Consider the following 22,349-nt stretch of genomic DNA (forward strand, 5'->3'; position numbering starts at 1 on the left):
ACAACGATTTTTTTTGTAAAATATAATGTAAAATGTAGGTGTTCATTTTTATGAAAGGTACTGAAAATCCCGACAATGTAGATTACTTACTATTTAAAACTTTTATGTCGTAAACTTGGCCTAACAGACCATCTTTGTTTCAACAAATCTTTTTGTTGAAACACCTAGTAGAAAAAATAGTTAGTAATTAACGTAATATGTATACCTACCTTTGAGATTTTAGTTTAGATGATCAAACCAACACAAAACGTGACAAAACTACAAACATTCTACAAATATGAAAAACAGTAAGCACTTAAAAACTCTATAGCGTACACATGAAAGATAAAACTGATAAATTGAAAATTGATATTATGTTGATATTAACTGAAACCAAGACATAAATTAGAAGGGCATGAACACATGCAAGAATCGCATAAACTTCGGGAAATCCCCGGTTGAACATCACAGAGGCGAATCATTTTATATTACAAATTAGACTTTTTGTATGATATGAATATTAGGCAATTCTTAATAACGAATAACAAACATAAATAATATAATCGTACTTTTTAAATTTTAAAATAAATTTATAATATGTAGGTGAGGTCAAAAAATCACCAGATATTAAGCTTTTTAAAAAAGTTTTCACCATATCACCAAACGGCTTACAAAATCACCAAATCTGGTGAATTTTCACCAGACCTGGCAACCTTGATCTTGACATCCTGTCCAGCGTTGCCACATTTTATTTACGAAATCTACTGCATGTTTGGTCAAAATCTACTAAAATCTACTAAATCAAAAACTAAAATCTACTAAATAAAAAACTAAAATATACTAAAACCTTTATTAACATATTTGTATAAATATTTATGATTTTTTTTATAATAAAAACAGCTATATGTAGTTAGAAATTAATGTGAATTTGATGGCAGTAATCGATTATTTATTTGAGTGAACTTAAAAATTTTTTGTTAATTATTAAAAATATTGTACAAAATGTAGGTTATTATTAATTAAATTGATGTCAAAAAGTGAAATTCAGTAGTATTTTGTAATTATATTCATATAAAACAAATCAAAACTTTACCGATTTGGTAATAATTATTCAATAGGGCTTTTCATCGATTGTCATTTGTTTCGAGCTTCTGTCATGTGTCACATTATATTAATATATCTACGTCATACGTCTCTGGTTTGTATCATTGTTATAGTCCATTAACATATGACGTAGATATATTAATATTATGTGACACATGACAGAAGCTCGAAACAAATGACTGTGAATGAAAAGCCCTATATAGGGCTTTTCATCGATTGTCATTTGTTTCGAGCTTCTGTCATGTGTCACATAATATTAATATATCTACGTCATACGTATTTGGTTTGTATTATTGTATATACCAATAACGTATGTCGTAGATATATTAATATTATGTGACAAATGACAGAAGCTCGAAACAAATGACTGTAAATGAAAAGCCCTATTGATAACTATGGATTAAAAATCGAAAGCGGCCATCATGTAAAAGTCATCTGTCATTTGTCATATGAAAATTTTATTTTGTCTATAATTTAAAAAAATCTTAAATTGTAAATTACAAATGTACCTAAGTAAATTCCACTTCAGGATGTCTAAAATTCTAATATTCTAATTAAAACATTCTTAAATTGTAAATGTAAGTAAATTCCACTTAGGAATTAATTTTCATTATGTCAAATTGTTCATCAATTTAACCCAACCAACACAAGTGTTTAATACATAATATGTACATATATCTACTCTACAGAATATAAAACTATATTTAAAAATAAGTGATTCAAGCGAATTTCAAGAGATATAATAATAATACACCACTTTATTAGGGGTTGTTTCCTGTTTCACACGTGCTCATGACGATGAAATTTAGCGACGTTGTCAGCTTTTTTGGAACAAGAAAGCGAAAGCTTCAAAATTAATTTAAAAATGTAAGAAATACTTAAAAAAGCAAATTTCACTTTATTCATAACAAAATGTTGAAATCTACCAAAAATCTACTAAAAAATATTGGGTGCATTCAGCAGACACAATCGCTAACTAATCGATTAGTGATTTTCTGCTGAATGCCACATAAATTGTGACATTCAGCATATAAATCACAAATCGATTACTAATCGATTAGTTAGCGATTGCGTCTGCTGAATGCACCCATTGCCTACTAGAATTCTTACAAAAATGTCAAAAATCTACCAAAAAAGTAGAAATCTACTAAATGTGGTAACGCTGATCCTGTCCTTCTCCCCAAAGAGGTTCTGTCTCAAGTACCGACTACGTTTCTGAAGGAAACGTATAAGTGGTTGCATACTGAGCTGACTCTACAGATACTGCGAGTACTCAGTATTGAAACAAACTGTTTTTGAAACCGAGAACTAGTAGGGTGATATTATTGACATCATTTTGTTCAGTTTTACATAACATTACAGCAGTTATTCGATGCTACTAAGTACTCATATAGTATCAATACCTTAATTCAATACTGAGTATCAAATTAAGCCATATTCAATACCGGGTACTAGTAGAGTGATATCATTAATATTAGCTTGTTCAGCTTTACATAATACTGCTGTGCTGTAGTTATTCAATGCTAGTAATTACTCATATGGTATCAATACCTTCATTCAATACTAAGTACTCGGTATCGAAACAAACCATATTCAATACCAAGTACTAGTAGTGTGATATTAATATCAGCTTATTCAGTTTTACATAATATTGCAATAGTTATTAGATGCTACTAAGTACTCATATTATTCATTCATTTCATTTTACTCATATTATGGTATCAATACCTTTATTCGATACTGAGTACTCAGTATCGAATCAAACCATATTCAATACCTAGTACTAGTAGAGTAATATCATTAATATCAGCTTGTTCAGTTTTACATTAATATTGCAGTAGTTATTCGATGCTACTAAGTACTCATATGGTATCAATACCTTTATTCGATACTGAGTACTTCGTATTGAATCAAACGATATACTGAGTACTAGTAGAGTGATATCATTATTATTATCAGCTTGTTCAGTTTTACATAATATTGCAGTAGGTATTCGATGCTACTAAGTACTCATATGGTATCAGTACCTTTATTCGATACTGAGTACTTGGTATTGAATCAAACCATATTCAATACTGAGTACTAGTAGAGTGATATCATTATTATTATCAGCTTGTTCAGTTTTACATAATATTGTAGTAGTTAATAGAGAAAACATTGAAATACTGGCAAATGAGGATGCTGTTGATATAGAAGCTGTGGCAGTACATTTTCAACCAGGAGTAAAGCTATTGCAACTAAATTTTGTATAATATGTGTTTGTTTTAAAATATTATTCTCCATTTAAGGCAAGCTTAAATGGTTAATTTTGATAATTTTATTTTCATTTGACTGCAGTTGGTTAACAAATTTATTTTATTATTATAGCAGTTTTTTAAATAAATTTTTGTGTTTGATTTCTACCTATCCTTTAAAATATGTTACATCACATTCCATTAAAAGGAGTTCCACAACTAGCAAAAATGTATTGACAAATAATTGTTTTAAATGACAAAAATGATAATAGACTTTATGGTGTTTTTTTTATTCGTTTTTTTGATAGTATGTTTAAATAAACAAATAATGATGATGGCAGGAAAATGAAAGTGTAATACCTTTGATTAAGAACTTGATAGGATTCTAATGTACTTATAAAGGAGTCAAATTTCAAAAATTAATACTTAAAGCTTTGTTTTATTGTGTTAATCTGTTTATATTGTTAATATCAACAAATATAGACATAAGATTCTACATTATTCGTTGTTAATACCAGTTATGTTATATCTGTTGAATTGACCTCTACTTTTAGAATTTTAACAAATCTATATAAACTTTTGTCTAAGTCTAAAGCATGATATTTGTGCATTCAAATTTATTGGAATTACATCTTAAGTATAATTTCTTTTTACAAACTTTTGCAATAACTAGAGCTTCAATAAAATGTTTTTTATATGTATTTAAATTTACATATTTCTTTGGGTCAAAACATTAATTTATATCGAGATTAACTTTTATTTATGAGTTCTTTTTAATAAATCAAACTGAACATAAAATAAATCCACAAGGAAAATTATTTCCTGTAGCTGACTGTATACAACACAACACAAAAAATTATATTTATTAAAATCCTTTATAAAAGGTATATTAATTTATTAATAAAGGGATACATCACAAATGCAGAACGTTTTCGTTCACATTCACATTTCACATGCTAGGCCACCAAAATTAAAAATATGAGGGTAAAAATCCGTTAAAATGTTACAATAGTAAGAAAATTTACATTGTTGATTTTAAATAGCATGGATGTTTAAAATTTTTCTAGATTCAGCACTTTCTATGGACCATCTGAATCCCCACGTGGGTTGAACACGTGCGCTGTGAGGTCGCCTTTGTTTATCTTTCCGTCATAGCGTCATTGTCATAACACCCTGTCCTGTAACCTGCACCTGCATAGACATTCTTATTATCTCTATGGTTGCCTGTGGCTGTCAGTTCTCTGACGTCATACCACACCATTGAATATACTGTGCAAAAGTTATATTCTGTGGTTATGTGACGTCACATCAAGGTCACGTCACTTATGAGTATCGAGTACTCACAAGTATCGATACCAGAAGCCGGTATCGAATGCGGTATCGATACTTTGATTCGATACCGACCTGAGTACTTGGTATCGAATACCGAGTGGTATCGATTCATCCCTACACGTGATACGCTGTCAGATTTTGTAAGGACGTTACATTGAGGCCCGTATTCTAGTCGGTACTCAAGTCAGCGTCGATGCTTAAGGTCGACCTTGAACAAATTTGTGTTTCATAAACCGTACTCAACGTGAAATGCGGTCTTGAAGAGCCAAAAAATGACACTAATGACAGCTGAGTCTCAAGTCGTCGACACAAACCATACATACTTATAGACGTTTCACGACCATGTTAATCTTTCGGATCGAATTAACGCCATCTCTTGATTGGAATGGGAACTAAATTGACAAATTTTAGTTACGTGAGAATTTCAAATTATAAATTTTGCGGGATTTTTGATGAAATTTCGCAGGAAATTAAAACAACAGAAAGACAATTCAATGTTTTATTCCATATTTTACTGAAAACTTCAAATATTCCAATGTGTTTTCAAAATGCTAAACACTACTGCTATGTGTCACGTGAAAGCACTGATGTGTATCGAGTTGAATGAAAATTTTTGAAAGAATCTTGTACATAGGATGATTGTTTAGATAAATATTACCTTATAATCTTTTAGGCCCGATTGTACATTGGCGGCTTAAGCTATGGCTTAGTTGAACCGGGTTCAATTTTGAGCGTCGGTTTAACTTCATTCGGGTTGTTCAATGCCGAGTTCAGTTAAGCCGAGGTTCATACAAATTTTGGTAAGGTTGGCAACGTAAGGCATGCGTATTCAAAGCAATTCCCGTCAATTCTCGACATAAATTTTCCCGCCATTTATGTATTATTATTTGGTTTTTGTCAATATAATTCTTTTATTACTGTTATTAGTTTAATCGGTATTTTCTATCGTTTAGTTTATCAGTTTAATCAATTTCCTACGTTAAATTTGTGAACAGACCATTTGAATAGGTATTATAAGTATTAGGATATTGCAATGTGTTTATTTTCTTTTTGTAAAAAACTGTTTTTATATAAGTGTTTTTTTCTACACTGGACGCAAAAAAGCCTTCCAATTTCACTTCTCAAAAAGAAATATTGGTATCTTTGGCCAAATAATAAAGCAGAATTGTACAAAATAGAATGAAACAAATAACCCCCAAAATTTTAAAGAAGTTTATCAAAGCCATTGATTGTAGCAGATAGTAAGAAATTTTTATAAATATCTAATAGTTGTTGTATGTATTAGTTTAAATTTCTAAATTAACAAAGTATTCATGCATAAGATTTTCAACCTCCTCCTACGTTTGACAAATTGTACTTCTCATGATTCTCTAGACTATAGACAGTTAGATTTACTACATTTTTGGCTAATGTTATTGCTACTTCTTCTTCTTTATGTAGTATAAGCAAAGGGTTATTAAAAAGCATTGCAATATTGTGTATCATTGATGTTCCAATTACAATTGAATGGGCCTTCCGAATAAAAGTGCCATGTGATTCGTTTTTAAGAAATCGAACAAAAACTGTTAAAATTATAATAATGGTAAATTTATACATTTTAAGGATTAGTAATTAATTACTTCAGCTTAGTACCATCTGTTTAATTTCAGTACTTAAATTACATCTCAACTGAACTAACTTTTCTTCGTCATTGATATTTTATGGACTTTACGGTCTTTAAATGTACCTATATTCTTCTTAATATATTCGTCATGCTTTGACTGGCTGATTGACATATAGTCCATGCCATTAAAAAAGGATTAGTAATACAGTACAGTTATTTACAAACTGTATTAATAACTAACCTTTAAATGTGTAAATTTACCAATATTCCAATTTTAACAGTTTTTGTTCGATTTCTTAAAAACGAATCACATGGCACTTAACAATTGTTATTCGGTAGACCCATTCAACTGTGTCTATGCATTCTGCATTCTCATTGTGCCTCATTAAATAAAATTTCAGCTTGTGATGAAGGATTGCGTAAGGGTGTTATCAGGTTTTCTTGACTCCGTAACCACTATCACCAAAGAAGATACTAATTCAATCTTCACATTCTCTTCTCATAAATATTTAACTGTTTACAGCTATGATTTCAAATTCACTCAAAAATGTTAATATTTGCCTTATTCTAGGGAAGTAGGTAGGTAATTTAAATAATTTTAGAAGGTAAATTAGTTTGTAATTATTATTAAATAAAGTGATAATATGTACCTACATAAGCATGGTACAAATATAATTAATTTAAGATTTATTAATAAATTATGTACATCTAATTTAATAAATTAACAAAATCGTTTTCTACATTTGCTTCAAAATCATTCACAAGTTGCAAAAAGGAGCCTGTTGCTTAAAACCAGTGATATGGGCCCACTTCACTGCACAAAACCTTAATTTAAGGCAATAAAAACCATGTTCTTAGAAGATACAGCTTGGTTCTTGAAATGTCAATAACAAATTTGCCACTTGTTTTCGTTCTCGTTCTTACCTATCTGTTCGATTTTTTATTCTATGAGCAATATTAGTTTCATACAAATAGTGAACAGTGAACAGATATCCAAAATCTTTGCAACAATGCATTATCCTTCCATTTTCAAAATGATTTTCTCTAGACCTACACTGTTTCTGTGTTCTCCTTCCTTCTAGAATATTTACCATTTCCAGAAAATCTTCATTATTAGTTAAATTTTCAATGAGGTTCATTTTTAAGGTGTAAATATTATGATTTCCGTTGACAATGACAAAAATGTGAGGTTAAAAATGCTTGAACCAGCGTTAAACCGCCGAACATCGACCGCTCAGCTGAACCCGGGCTTAAACCGAGCTCAAGCTTAAACTTTGTATGTACAACGCACTTCTTGCCCTGAACTCGGTAATGGCGCTGAGCCGGAGTTGAACCTCGATTGTACAACCGGGCCTTACAAACTTCCAAAAATATGTAGGTCCGTAATGTTGATGACACACTTGTCTATTGGAATAAACTGTTTCAGGATCTATTATATTGTTTTTTTTTAATGTGGAGAAACACAATACGGGATGATCAATGTAAACTAAAAATTCTACTCATAAAAATGGAGAGGAGGTTAATACACTTATTAAAATTGTGATTAAATCTAATTAAAAACGTAGCACCACTATAATAAAATAATTAAGCCACAAACTGTAAAATAAAAAATAAATAACAAATTAATTTAATTGTCAACTGTCAGTTGTTAAATATGACAAGAGAATTGACTGACAGCGACATCTCTGGATTGGAATGGTAACTAATTTGCTGTCTTGACCACAAACCATACATACTCATAGACGTTTCACGTAAATTGTCAAGGTCAAGACAGCAAATTAGTTACCATTTCAATCCAGAGATATCGCTGTCAGTCAATTCTCTTGTCATATTAAACAACTGACAGTTGACAATTAAATTAATTTGTTATTTACTTTTTATTTTACAGTTTGTGGCTTAATTATTTTATTATAGTGGTGTTACGTTTTTAATTAGATTTAATCACAATTTTAATAAGTGTATTAACCTCCTCTCCATTTTTATGAGTAGAATTTTTAGTTTACATTGATCATCCCGTGTTGTGTTTCTCCACATTAAAAAAAACTATAATAGATCCTGAAACAGTTTATTCCAATAGATAAGTGTGTCATCAACATTTCGGACCTATATATTTTTGGAAGTTTGTAAAAGATTATAAGGTAATATTTATCTAAACAATCATCCTATGTACAAGATTTTTTCAAAAATTTTTATTCAACTCGATACACATCAGTGCTTTCACGTGACACATAGTAGTGTTTAGCATTTTGAAAACAAATTGGAATATTTGAAGTCTTCAGTAAAATATGGAATAAAACATTGAATTGTCTTTCTGTTGTTTTAATTTCCTGCGAAATTTCATCAAAAATCCCGCAAAATTTATAATTTTAAATTCTCACGTAACTAAAATTTGTCAATTTAGTTCCCATTCCAATCAAGAGATGGCGTTAATTCGATCCGAAAGATTAACATGGTCGTGAAACGTCTATAAGTATGTATGGTTTGTGGTCTTGACCTTGATAATTTACGTGAAACGTCTATGAGTATGTATGGTTTGTGGTCGTCGATGGAGTTGCGGTTAAAACTCGCCCTGATGGAATACAATGTTGCCTAATTTACTGTTCCGTTCCGTCACAAATCGTCTGTCATTCAAGTCATTCTGCCAAAAACAAATTTGTTTGGTTTTGTTTTCAAAATTGTTGAAGTTGTATTTTCTATTTGGTTCTATTTTTTAGTCATGAAGTTAAGTAGTATCGTGGGATATTTGAAGTTCTTGGGTACTGAAAATTCAAGAAGTTTTAGAAGGAAAACAAGTTTTAAACTCTGGTCATCTTATTTTGGCTGGAAAAATAGAGGAAAGTTCTGAGCATACTATCAAAATATATGGTTTATTCCTTCAGTAAGGGTAAGGTCCAATCCCCACGAAATTAAAGGAACCCTATCTTTCACAAATGGCATGAGCATTAGCCAAATGTTATGTTCTTGTAAAGCAGAAAATAGTGGAAAATGTAAACATGTCTACTCTTGCTAAATGTAAGTATAAGGTATGTAAAGTTCCAAAACTAAATGCAAGCATGAAAGGAATATTTTTGATTTTACATTGATATTGTTTTAGGGAAGATGTGAAATTAATGGAACATTCAGTACATGAGTTGAAAAAAATGTTAACAAATTGGCAAATGAAGACCATTTTTAATTGATCTAAACATTTATAGAAACAAAGTATATGGTTAATATAAAATATTACCTGCCTGAAGTAACTTGGTGTACAAATCAATAGTAACCATAATTTTTATTCCCAGGGCCAGTGAGAAACAATGTGCATTTCATTTCTAAGTGTTCTAAGGAAAGATCTCGTAAGAATAAATAGATCTGTACAATGAAGATTAACCTAATCTGTTTAACCATTGAAATTATTGTATTGTTATAAAAATAATAAATCTCCATTTCATATTATGTACACTTACATACATTAGCCTGGAATTTCATTGTGTCTACAGTAGTGGCCATAGTCACAAACCTACCCTAGTCTACGGAGGTACTGTCTTTCGCAGATGTGGTAATACCGGGTTTGATACATTATTGCTAAATAAAGTTTGTGAATAGTAACTTTTCACAAAATATACAGTTTTAATAGTTTTCACTGTACTTAAATCTTTTTTACATTCAGTGGTAATAACATATTTAGTTTTGGTATTTAAATTTACCTAAATATTTACAGAAATATGCTATACTAAATTCAAGATGCAGTAGAAATAAACAAACCAAAACACGTTAAATGCTACTATGAGCACTCCCAAATCATAATTTACAATGTATATACATTGTAAATCCCAAATCATGATTTCCAAAGTTTATACATTGTAAATTATGATTCAGGAGTGCTCCTAATAGTAGCATTTAACTTGTCTTGATTTGTTTATTTCTACTGCATCTTAATTTTAAATTTAGTGTAGATGTGGCCATCATAGGACTCTTACTTATAGATGCAATAAAATTATTGCATCATAAAAATATAAAATCATTGCTCTATTTTCATTTTAAATGTTATACTTCCAGTATTGTATGTAGTACCTAGTATTAAAACATATATTTTTAATTAAAAATATAAGTATCTTATTTTTATAATGAACAACATTAAATTTACTTCTTGCGGGAGTAGAAAAAAGTTATAGTAAATATTTTTAACTCGTTTAGCTTTTGATGATATTTGTCATATGTTTGTGTAAGACATGTTTAACGAGTAGTCTAAGGGCATATTATTATACTTTGTTATACAAAATAGACATAAAATTTTGAAACTTTCAGCTTCACTTTTTCATTGTTTCAATATTAAATCCCAAATTTAGACTCTCCACCATTTTCTCATAAAAAAGTATGTTCAGTTTTTACCCCAGGTAGACCGAAACCACCAAAAAATTGATGTTACTTAAGTTTTTAAGTATTAAAAAAATGTGTTTCATCAGATACACAAAATAAATGCAACTGATTATGTGCAGATAGTGGTGTCCCTTTTAATTTTTATTCCTAAAAACTTTACTATTAAACCAAAGTTTTAAGTTAAAAAAAAAACAAAATGTTTGCTTTCTGTGTGGAGTTACAAAAATAAGTTGAAATGCTATTTAATTTCGTATTATATCCTGGTGATCCTCTGCCATACTAATTTTACATTGTTCTTACATGCAAGCATTTGTAAATTAATTTACCATTAAAGGGCGGCCCAAGGTATATTCATCTTAAATGGGTGGTTGTAGTTTTGTATATTTTATTTTTATTTTAGTTTTGTAATATTTTTAAGAACAAATAAAATAATTATAATTATTCTGAACTGTTGTTTCTTTATCAAACTTCTTTTTTTTTTAAAAAGTATCAACAAATCCATATTTTTAAATTCAATATATAAATGTAAATTTTATAGATAGAATTGACATAAAATAAGAATTTTTCATGAATGTTCTTTCAGTTTATCTATTCTTCTTGTCTTTTTTCCTTATGCCTATTACGGTGTCGGATTATGGTCCGTTGTTTCTTTCACCCATTTTTCTACGCTTTTCTGTTTTTGGCTAGGCTTTTCATTTCTTCTTTCGTTTTCCCTCGTACATGTACTATATCCTCTATTTGATCCCTTCAATTCTTTCGGGGATGTCCTCTTCTCCTTTTTGTTGTGTTTCCCATTTCCAGAATTTTCCTGGCCATCCTTTCTGGTTTCATTCTTATGATATGTCTATACCATTCCAGTTGTTTATTTTGGATGTGATATAATATTGGCTCTATTTCTGTTCTTCTTCATTTCTTATTCTACCCCATTTTCATTTTCCTGCAATCATTCTTAAGTGTTTCATCTCCATTGCTTCTATTTTTGACCCATGTTTCTTCTGTATTGTCCAATTTTCACTTGCATAGGTTATTACTGGTCTTGTTATTGTATTATGCATCTGCCTTTTCACTTCCATTTGTATGTCTTTATGTCCTAGTATGGGTTTATTTAAGGTATTAAATATTCATGTCGATTTGTTTCCTTCGTTTGCTATTTCAGCGTCTATTTTCTGTTGTCAGTTATTATACTCCCTACCTAGGTATTCATAGGTTGATACTTTTTTTAATGTTACCTGATTGCACTTTATTTCTCTGTTGTTTAGGCCTTCCTTGTTATTTATCATCATTGTTTTGGTTATCTTTTCAGCTTTCGTTTCATTTTTCTGTATGCCTTACACCTTATTACTATTAATCCATATCATGTGTTCCTTTTTGTGTTCTTCAGTTTTACTACATCCTTCCTGGCTCTTGGCATTTGAACACTTCAACAAAAAAAATTATAGACATCAATTTCAATTATATTCTTTAATTAATGTATGGTATAAATGTTATTTGTAGTGTAAAAACAATCATACAAACAAATATTTGCATATTATACATATAATAATTACATACATTTGAACACATCTAAGATGAACGGAATTATCAATCAGTAGCCTCCGTCCTCCATTAAATACTGAAAATGAAAATATTAGTTTTTAAAGTCTACTGTCCTTGAGTGACTTACTGAAATTTGAATTGCCCGCCAAAAGTGACATTTTTCTCAACCAAAATTTGGCAACACTGTATTCCATCAGGGCGAGTTTTAACCGCAGCTGTCGATGGACCTACTTCTCTTTTTATTTCTCTATGGACCTACCACAAACCATACATACTCATAGACGTTTCACGACCATGTTAATCTTTCGGATCGAATTACCGCCATCTCTTGATTGGAATGGGAACTAAATTGACAAATTTTAGTTACGTGGGAATTTCAAATTATAAATTTTGCGGGATTTTTGATGAAATTTCGCAGGAAATTAAAACAACAGAAAGACAAATCAATGTTTTATTCAATATTTTACTGAAAACTTCAAATATTCCAATTTGTTTTCAAAATGCTAAACACTACTGCCATGTGTCACGTGAAAGCACTGATGTGTAATATTGAGTTGAATGAAAATTTTTGAAAGAATCTTGTAGGGTATTGTTTAGATAAATATTACCTTATAATCTTTTACAAACTTCCAAAAATATATAGGCCCGAAATGTTGATGACACACTTGTCTATTGGAATAAACTGTTTCAGGATCTTTTCTGTTTCTGGATGATATTGTTTTTTAAATTTGGAGAAACACAACGCGGGATGATCAATGTAAACTAAAAATTCTACTCATAAAAACGGAGAGGAGGTTAATACAATTGATTAAAATTGTGATTAAATCTAATTAAAACCGTAACACCACTATAATAAAATAATTAAGCCACAAACTGTAAAATAAAAAGTAAATAACAAATTAATTTAATTGTCAACTGTCAGCTGTTAAATATGACAATCGAATTGACTGGCAGCGACATCTCTGGATTGGAATGGTAACTAATTTGCTGTCTTGACCTTGACAATTTACGTGAAACGTCTATGAGTATGTATGGTTTGTGACCTTAGCCGAGAAAACCCGAAGTATCGTTTATGAAACAGAACGAAAACTTGAGTACGACGCTGCCGTAAGGTCGACTTGGCTGAGCACGGCCTCAAGTATGGCTTGAGTACCGACTATGAATACGGGCATGAGTCTTATGGGATTATTTTGTTAAACTTGAATATTTTATTTTGTAGTGATAATAACCGAATACAATTGTTAGAATTCATTAGTTATTAATTTACACTGTAATTTATAGTGCAACAAAATATTTTCTTTTTCGTTAATAAATATTTATTGACATAAACTGCGATAGTGAGGTTATGCATACAAAATCAAACTGATAATCAATATTGGAAAGTGAAGAATTTATAGTGCGTTTTTATTTGCTGTTTATATTAATACATAATATCACTAGCGTGACACAACATTTTTTTAAATGTCTCATTTAAACATACACAAAGCGTCCTTATAAAATTTCAAAAAACCGCCACCATGAGCAGGTCGGTCGATTTTGCTTTGACACTTTGTTAACGCTCGGAGCGAATAGTATTTACGGGAAACAACAGCACAATTTCAAATACAAAAATATAGAGTAAACTAGGATATTATAAGATAAAATTTATCTTAATATATGTTATTTAATAACAATACAAATCATACACAATACTACACAAAGTATATTGTACACATTCAAAGATCAAAAAAGATTACCGCAAAAAATTTAAAAATGGGATTCTGTCAGATTCTAAACTCTTGTGACGTAACGTCAAAAATTGAAGTCTCCCCACCACCGCCGGAAAAGGCCACCGTAGTATAGTCTAAGAACCGTGGGACGATCTGATGTGTACATAGATATACAGGGTGTCCCGAAAAGAATGGTCATAAATTATACCACACATTCTGGGGTCAAAAATAGTTCGATTTAACCTAACTTACCTTAGTACAAATGTGCTCATAAAAAAAGTTATAGCCCTTTGAAGTTACAAAATGAAAATCGATTTTTTTCAATATATCGAAAACTATTAGATATTTTTTATTGAAAATGGACATGTATCACTCTTATTGCAGGAACATCTTGAAACAAAATTTTAGTGAAATTTGTCCACCTAATAAAAAATTTATGGGGATTTTGTTCCCTTAAACCCCCCCATACTTTTTTGTACGTTCCAATTAATTCATTATTGTGGTACCATTAGTTAAACACGACGTTTTTAAAACTTTTTTGCCTCTTAGTATTTTTTCGATAAGTCAGTTTTTATTGAGATGCGGCTTCTTTTTCAATATATTTACGTAAAAATTGTATGGGGGGTTTGTTCCTTTAAACCCCCCAAATGATTGTGTACGTTCCAATTAAAGTATTATTGTGGTACCATTAGTTAAACACAGTATTTTTAAAACTTTTGCCTCTTAGTCTTTTGTTCATAAGTCACCTTTTATCGAGATGTAGCTTCTTTTTCAAAATATACCTAAAAATGTAAATTATAAATAAATTTTCAGATTATTAACAGGTCTCTATAATCGTACTTAACCATATACAAATATGTGGTGGATTCGACAAATATTCAAAATATCTCGATAAACACTGGCTTATCGAAAAAGTACTAAGAGGCAAAAAAGTTTTAAAAATAATCTGTTTAACTAATGGTGCCACAATAATAATTTAATTGGAACGTACACAAAAGTTTGGGGGGGTTTAAGGGAACAAAACCCCCATAAAATTTTTATGGGGTGCACAAATTTTACTTAAATTTTTTTTTAAGATGATGCTGCCATATAAATGCCACATGTCCATTTTCAATAAAAAATCTTTGAGAGTTTTCGATAGATGAAAAAAAATCGATTTTCATTTTGTAACTTCAAAGGGCTGTAACTTTTTTTGTGTGCACTATTGTATATAGGTAAGTGAGGTTCAATCAACCTATTTGTGGCCCCAGAATCTGTGGTATAATTTATGACCAATCTTTTCGGGACACCCTGTATAATAGGGCTTTTCATCGACTGTCATTTGTTTCGAGCTTCTGTCATGTGTCACATAATATTAATATAGGGCTTTTCATTCACAGTCATTTGTTTCGAGCTTCTGTCATGTGTCACATAATATTAATATATCTACGTCATACGTTATTGATATATACCAATGATACAAACCAAAGACGTATGGCGTAGATCAAGGTTCATAAATAGACAGGTTGCATGGTAACTTTCCACCAATCAGCATCAAGAATCTAATGGCGGGAGTGACGTCACCCAGAATGCTGCATTTAAATTCATTCACTTCACTCATTGAAATGAACTCGGAAAGTAGGAATGTATTGAAAATGTGTATATTTAAAAAAATATGTTTTGATTTTTAATGACTATTTATTTCATATATTCTTTAAAAAATGTGGTAGATACCTGTAAAGTTACAAAAATCATAGAATATAATTGCAATTAAATATATGCAGTAGAATAGCATTACTACTTAATTAAAGCAGAAGGGGATTCTTTCTTGTGTATATATGGGACTAAATCATTCAAATATCCTAGGTATATTAATAATGGGTTGAATACAATTTACTTTTTTAAATGATTTTGAGTAGGTATATAATAATTTTGAATTTCGGATAATGCATGTAGTACATTATTATAAATTCCTCCATGTAAAATTAACATGTAAACCATGGTGAAAAAGAAATTCAACTAAAGATTTATGTATCAAAATTAGTAGTTTTCCCTTAAGTTTAACATAAGAGCATCTGATTACGTTAGGTACTGGATCATAATATCTAAAACCATCTAAAACTATTAAAACATTATGATTCCATTCAATAGGTACCTGTGAAGTTTTAAATTAACAGTAAATTATAAAAAAATACAATTTCAGTGCAATAAAGGGAATTTTCCCCATTTTATATATTCATTTAGTTTATAATTGTTTATTCAAACGATCTTCAGATGGCTGCAATATTGGTTATAATTTTATATGAAACAATTACACATAATAGATCTATTATATCTATAGAATTAATTAGATATATTGTTCAATAAGTCTAAGCAGATTGTAACCTACACAGATGATGTAAACTTAATGTGAAGAACCGCAAGAGACATTACAGAACTGTAATGTCTCTATACAAGAATGAAGAATGTCCTTTATTATACAATACAGCAGAAAGAAAATCCAGTAAGTAAGTAGGTACTTATACAACCACATTAAAATGTATCTTAACACTTGTAAAAGAGTTTTGGGTTTAAATTATTATACTAAAAACACTTAATGATATCTATAGATACATTAAATCTCAAGATATAAACACAAATTAAAACACTAACGATATTTAATAACAAAATATAGCCTCCAAACCAGGTATCCTATTAGAGAGTTATTGCCACCGGCAAATAAAGGATCCTTTATTACAGGATACTTTAATAAAGGACAAATACAGGACGGGTCTAAAAGAGTGGTATTGCAAACGCAGTTAAAGAATCTTTTATTTTGACAAATGACATGAAATATTTTTGTAAATATAAAAATAACCTATAAAATTCCATTTGTCGATATAAAATTAAAATAAGATAATTGAAGAGTAAAACGTTAAATTTAATTATTTTGTCATTTAAAGATGTTTAGAGAACAACATAATATATATATCCCATAATACTCATCGTTCATAAATATGGAAGTGCAATAAATTGGAAATACTATTTTATGAGTTTTTAAATACTTTTGCATTATGGGTATATGTAATGGGGAATTTCTGGAGAATATATTATTAGGGAATAGTGGATATCCATTCCTCAACTACAACTACCGAATGACACCATTCCAGAATTTTCAGACAGAAGTTGTGTTTTTATAATCCATCACAAATCCCTTCAAGAATTGTTATTGAAAGAACATTTGGTATTGTGAAGAGATTTCCCATTTTACCATATGTAATGAGATGCAGCTTGTTCAGTTTTACATATTGCAGTAGTACATAATAGAGAAAACGTTGAAATACTGGCAAATGAGTGTGCTGTTGATATTGATATAGAAGCTGTGACAGTACATTTTCAACCAGGAGCTAATCTAATGCGACTAAATTGTGTGTGTGTTTGTTTAAAATTATTGTTCGACATTTAAAGCTAGCGCTTAAACTAATTTTATTTTTATTGGACTGCAGTTTGTTAATAAATTTATAAATAAATATAAATATTATATTGGTGACTGATTTTAAGTATTTTATGATCATTAGCAGGTTTTAAATAATAAATTTATAAATATATACATACATGCTATTGGCGTTTGATCTTTTACCCAAACAGCACAAGTACATCCCTGGGACTTACCCGGGACGTACCGCTAGGACATTCGTACGTCCAGAGGACATACGTTTCAGGTCCTGGGACATCCTCAGGACGTACAGAGGACGTCTGATGTTACAAAATCATCCGTACTCAGGACATCCGACCAAACTCTCCTTAGGACGTCCGAGCAAGACTTCCTAGGGACGTCTGACCAAAACCTCCTTGGGACGTCCAACCAAACCCTCCTTGGAACGGCCGACCAAACCCTCCTTGGGACTGCCTACCGAAAGTTTTTATAAAATTTCAGCGTAAGCGCAAAATTTTGCACCAATGTTTTTTAAATGCATTCATTTTTTTCGAATCCTGATAAAACTAATAAATATTTTTGAAACATTTAAACACAGAATGAAAGATTACATTATTACCGAGGGCCGAAAGTCCCTTAAAATAAACAAAGTTTCTTTTGAATGAGATATTTGATACCTATTAAAAATCACACTAAATTTTCTGTTTTTTACCCCTGTAACTTGTTAAAATAAACATTATAGAAGTTTTCAGGTACTTTCAGCCCTCAGGAATAATGTAATGTTTCATTCAGTTTTTAAATTTTACAAAAATCCTTTTTCAGTATTAAAAAAAATGAATGTATTTAAAAAGCATTGGCACAAAATTTTGCGCCTAAGCTCTTAAATAATGTCAAAAAGGAAATAGTAAATTGTTTTATACTGAATTTACTTGAAACTTTTAAAGATGAAATCTGCATTTAAAATGAAAAAAAAAACAAATATATTTCAAACAAATTTTTGTTAAAATTTCATAAATAATATTCATGTTAATTCATATTTTTATTTTCTTTCGCAGTCAGCCTCTCCTTTCCCTTCTAATCGCTTCCTCCGTTTTTTTTTTGTTTGGCGAAATACCACTTTTGTCAGCTGCAGCTAAAATTGAAAAAAAAACACTATAAGAAATATATTTAAAATAATTAATTTTTATACAAAATAACCACTGGCTATCGATTATCTTGTTACATTACAGTTTTATTACATTTTTAGTTCAGTGTTTACTATATTATATTGCTGAAAATATATGATTATATATCCTTCCGGTAGGGATCTATGAGGGAGTATCACTGAGCCACATGCCCTTATCACTTGTCGTACTGCTCCATCACATAGGCTAATCAGCCTTATGAATTTTAAACTGACGTGTTAGCCTTTTTGTTTTCCTTTCAACGGGCTGGGGATTTAACTCGCATTCATCAAGGCAAAGTGATGTGCGGCCAACCGTTCGTCCTGCTACGCTATCCAATCTACATATTGCTGAAAATACTAGTTATAGGTAAAATATACCACTACTATTATATTGCTGAAAATAAGAGGTTTCCTATTTGTAAATAAATTTTATTAATTAGAATTAACAGTTATTGAAAAACAAAAGCACAATCAAATATTGTTGCGTTGTGTTTGATTATAATATGAATTAAATAAGCATATGAAGTTCATCTAAGCACATATTTTTAAAATATCTTTTTAAGTGGTAGTTATTGTGATATAATACTCACATACAAACAGCTTTCCCACCATCGTACTCTCAAGGCTACGTTTTCCTTTCCGACCCAGCCAACTATACTCAATAATAAGACTGTCTGCCAATATAGTTGACATTACTCTTTTGATAAAATTATAAGTGCTTGATCCGCCAAATTTTGATGTCTTTTACCTATAATAGATACCAATTGAAAATTAATAATTTACATACACAATTTACGTACACAATAATTATACATTTGATACATGAAGCATCACCAGAATGACCCTTTGTGTATGTAATAAAAACTTTTGCTAGTACATCACAAACAATAGAATTAATTTTTATAGAAAATGTTCGACCATCTATTTCAATACCGTTTTATAATTTATAAGGTAAATAAGGCTTGATACAAAGATGTCTAAAAAAATATTAGCCTCTGCAGGCTGGCTTCTCATAGCCATGATAAATACCAATAATTTCTACAAATGTTGTTCCTTTCAACTTACACAGAATAGGGTACACCTGACTACCACTACTTTTTGTTAAAGGTAAACCATCAATATTAATAACAAGTTTAAAAATATTTTTGTCTTTCAATAAATTAATATTCTGAATGTATAACGTTTCTAAACAAGACTTTACACTAAAGTGATGATATTCTCCAGGTGGGACAGTTTTTCTTTGTATTTCTCTACACGTTTTTAATAATGTTCTTGCATCAGTAGGAAGTTCTGGAAAGTAATTTGTGAAGTATTTCTTAAAAAAATTTCTGTAAAATCTTTAGGTTTTACAGAATCTTCAGTTCTCTGCTGGTCAGTTGAATGAACATTCTGCAGCTCATTGTTGGACGGTTTCTCAGAAACATTGGATATTTCATGGCTCTCAACAATGATGTCTTCGTTCTCCCTACAATTAACGACTGGAACAGGTCTACTTCTTTTATTCAGATGTAAAGAAGTAGCATTGTTCTTTCTTTTTGCCTGCATGTAATTCTTTTGCATTGTACTTGTACTTACATTGCTATATGTACAAAACTATAAAAAATTAAATATCTTGTGAATAAAAAGGGAGTATAAAAATAACCTTAGAAAGTTACCAAGAATTCACACTAATGATTCCAAGGATATGAATATCCAATTACGGCCAAAACATACAAAAGGAACAAAACTTAAAAATAAAATTTTGCTCAACCAAAACATACAAAACTAACAAGACCTATTGGGGCCGTGCAAGTTCGGCAAAGCGACCCCTATTTCTACGCTCTGTACTATTATTCGCACTTTTAATTATATTGGCCAATTATATTAGTCCTGGTTACTGGATAATTGTCAAGGCCATAGTCCAAAAAAAATAATAAGAAGAAAAAATAAGATTCAGGTTATGTTATGAAAACATCAACAATTGTATGTAGTAAATAAAATTAGTTATTAAAATGCAGTACTGCAAGCAAAATACAATTAATTAAATTTACTTTATATAATAATTGCATATCATATCAATATTGTGGAGCAATATATAATTTTTCTGCTTCATTGACAGAAGGTATGAAATATACGTCAATTTGACAATTTCAATTGACAATATGAATTATTTAAGATAGTTGCAATATTTCTCCGCGACTCGCGCAGGGTCGTTTCTCGTTTCCCTTTCCAAGTACTTGCACACCGCGAATAGAAATAAAAATATGCTCAGCTAGCAAATAAAACACAGTATCTTGCAAAGAAAACCAAGTATAAAAATAACTTAAAAACTTACCAAGAATGCACGCTAATAATAATAATATCCAATTTAATTATCGCCAAGTTGATACCATCAAGTGATCAAAGCAAATGATGAAATTATGAAATCAAACAGAAGTACAGAAGAAATGAAGAAACAAGAAACACAATAACAAAACACAAACACCCACGCCACCGCCAACACCTCGTTGATCGTTGACAGGCATTCACTGCAACCATCCAACCGAAACAAATTAAAATAACTAAAATATTGATGAGAGGTATGTAATTAATTAATTTCTGGATTATTAAAAAATTAAATGAAGTCCTAAAAACGTTATGGCATTTTAAATAAAACCAGAAAAAAAGGTTGGGTCAATTTTTCTATACACGATAAGGAGCCATTCAGCTCGTAAACTGACATTTTTCCTGAATTGGTCTGGATTCGTAATTCCTATGGACCTCTGTAATCGTACTTCCTGGGAAAGTCTGTATTTGTAATTCCTGGGGACTGCCGATTAAGGTTCCAGTACATTCTGACTAAGTGGGACCTGAAACAGACGTCCTGGCGATGTCCGTAAACGGACTTCCTGAGAACGTCCGGATTTCTAATTCCTGGGGACGTCCGATTGAGGTCCCCGGACATTCGGACTTAAGTGGGACCTGAAACAGACGTCCTCGGGACGTGCCGTGCTATCTGGGTATCCATTTGGCCCTCTCTTTCTTTCTTTTCACCTCTGGATAACTAGTTATCAGGAAGTTTATCTGACAGATTAGATACTAATAGATATCTGACAGAGAAAAACTTCCCGTTAACTAGTTATCCGGAGCTGAAAAGACAGATACTAAGGATACTGTTATATAAACTTCCCAATAATTAGTTATCTGAAAATGAAAAGACCTCTAATCTGTCAGATATACAAAAAGATAATAGAAGAATTAAGCTTTATGCTGGTTTTTATTAATTTTTTTGGCAATGTTTAAATAAACAAATACTGATGGCATGAAATGGATCACGAACAAGGAGGAATGAAGAAGGAACTGGAGATTGTGTTTACCATTAAACGCATAAAACTGCAGTATCTGGGACACATATGATAAATCAGCACCGTTACTCCCTGCTGCAGTACATATTGCAAGGTACAGTCAAAGGTAAGCGAAGACCTGGTGGAGGGAGAATATCAATGGAACTGTTTCGAATCGCAGCTAGCAAGGTTACGATTGCTATATGATTTCCAACATTCGAAACGGATAAGAACCAAAAGAAGAAGATGGCATGAAAATGAAAGTGTATTAATACTTTTGATTAAAAACTTTATAGATTCTTATCTATAAAAGATTAAATTTTCAAAAATAAATACTTGAACCTTTGTTTTATTTTGTTAACCTGTTGTTATATATCTGTTGAATAGAACTCTATTTTGAATCTAGAATTTTAACAAATCCTAACTTTCATTAAAATTTATTGATCTTATATCTTCAATCTCTTATATCTTCAATAAATATTTATTTCTATAGAAAAATGTAAAATATATTGAGTTTAATAAATGAGTTACTGATATTTTAAGTCTGATCATTGTAATTAGTAACAATTTAAAATTATTTAGGTAATATTCCTTTTTACAACTTCTTGTAATAACTCAAGCTTCAATAAAAT

The 22,349-nt window shown here is 30.4% G+C and overlaps 3 long non-coding RNA genes across 3 annotated transcripts; 1 reads left to right on the top strand and 2 right to left on the bottom strand.

Annotated features, from left to right (window-relative positions):
- Positions 1 to 5,134: 5,134 nt before the first annotated feature.
- Positions 5,135 to 12,832, bottom strand: LOC126878843 (uncharacterized). The gene is made up of 2 exons (XR_007695833.1): positions 12,756 to 12,832; positions 5,135 to 5,307 (listed from the first exon to the last, which is right to left on the bottom strand). It is a non-coding gene; the product is annotated as an uncharacterized LOC126878843 (long non-coding RNA).
- On the top strand, positions 5,315 to 6,986 carry LOC126878844 (uncharacterized). The gene is made up of 2 exons (XR_007695834.1): positions 5,315 to 5,657; positions 6,654 to 6,986. It is a non-coding gene; the product is annotated as an uncharacterized LOC126878844 (long non-coding RNA).
- A 5,612-nt stretch (positions 12,833 to 18,444) lies between the features above and the next one.
- LOC126878841 (uncharacterized) lies at positions 18,445 to 20,645 on the bottom strand. Its single transcript, XR_007695831.1, has 3 exons — positions 20,071 to 20,645; positions 19,006 to 19,163; positions 18,445 to 18,763 (listed from the first exon to the last, which is right to left on the bottom strand). It is a non-coding gene; the product is annotated as an uncharacterized LOC126878841 (long non-coding RNA).
- Positions 20,646 to 22,349: the final 1,704 nt, after the last annotated feature.

The sequence above is a fragment of the Diabrotica virgifera genome, chromosome 1, assembly GCF_917563875.1.
Source record: "Diabrotica virgifera virgifera chromosome 1, PGI_DIABVI_V3a".
Taxonomy (NCBI): Eukaryota; Metazoa; Arthropoda; class Insecta; order Coleoptera; family Chrysomelidae; genus Diabrotica; species Diabrotica virgifera.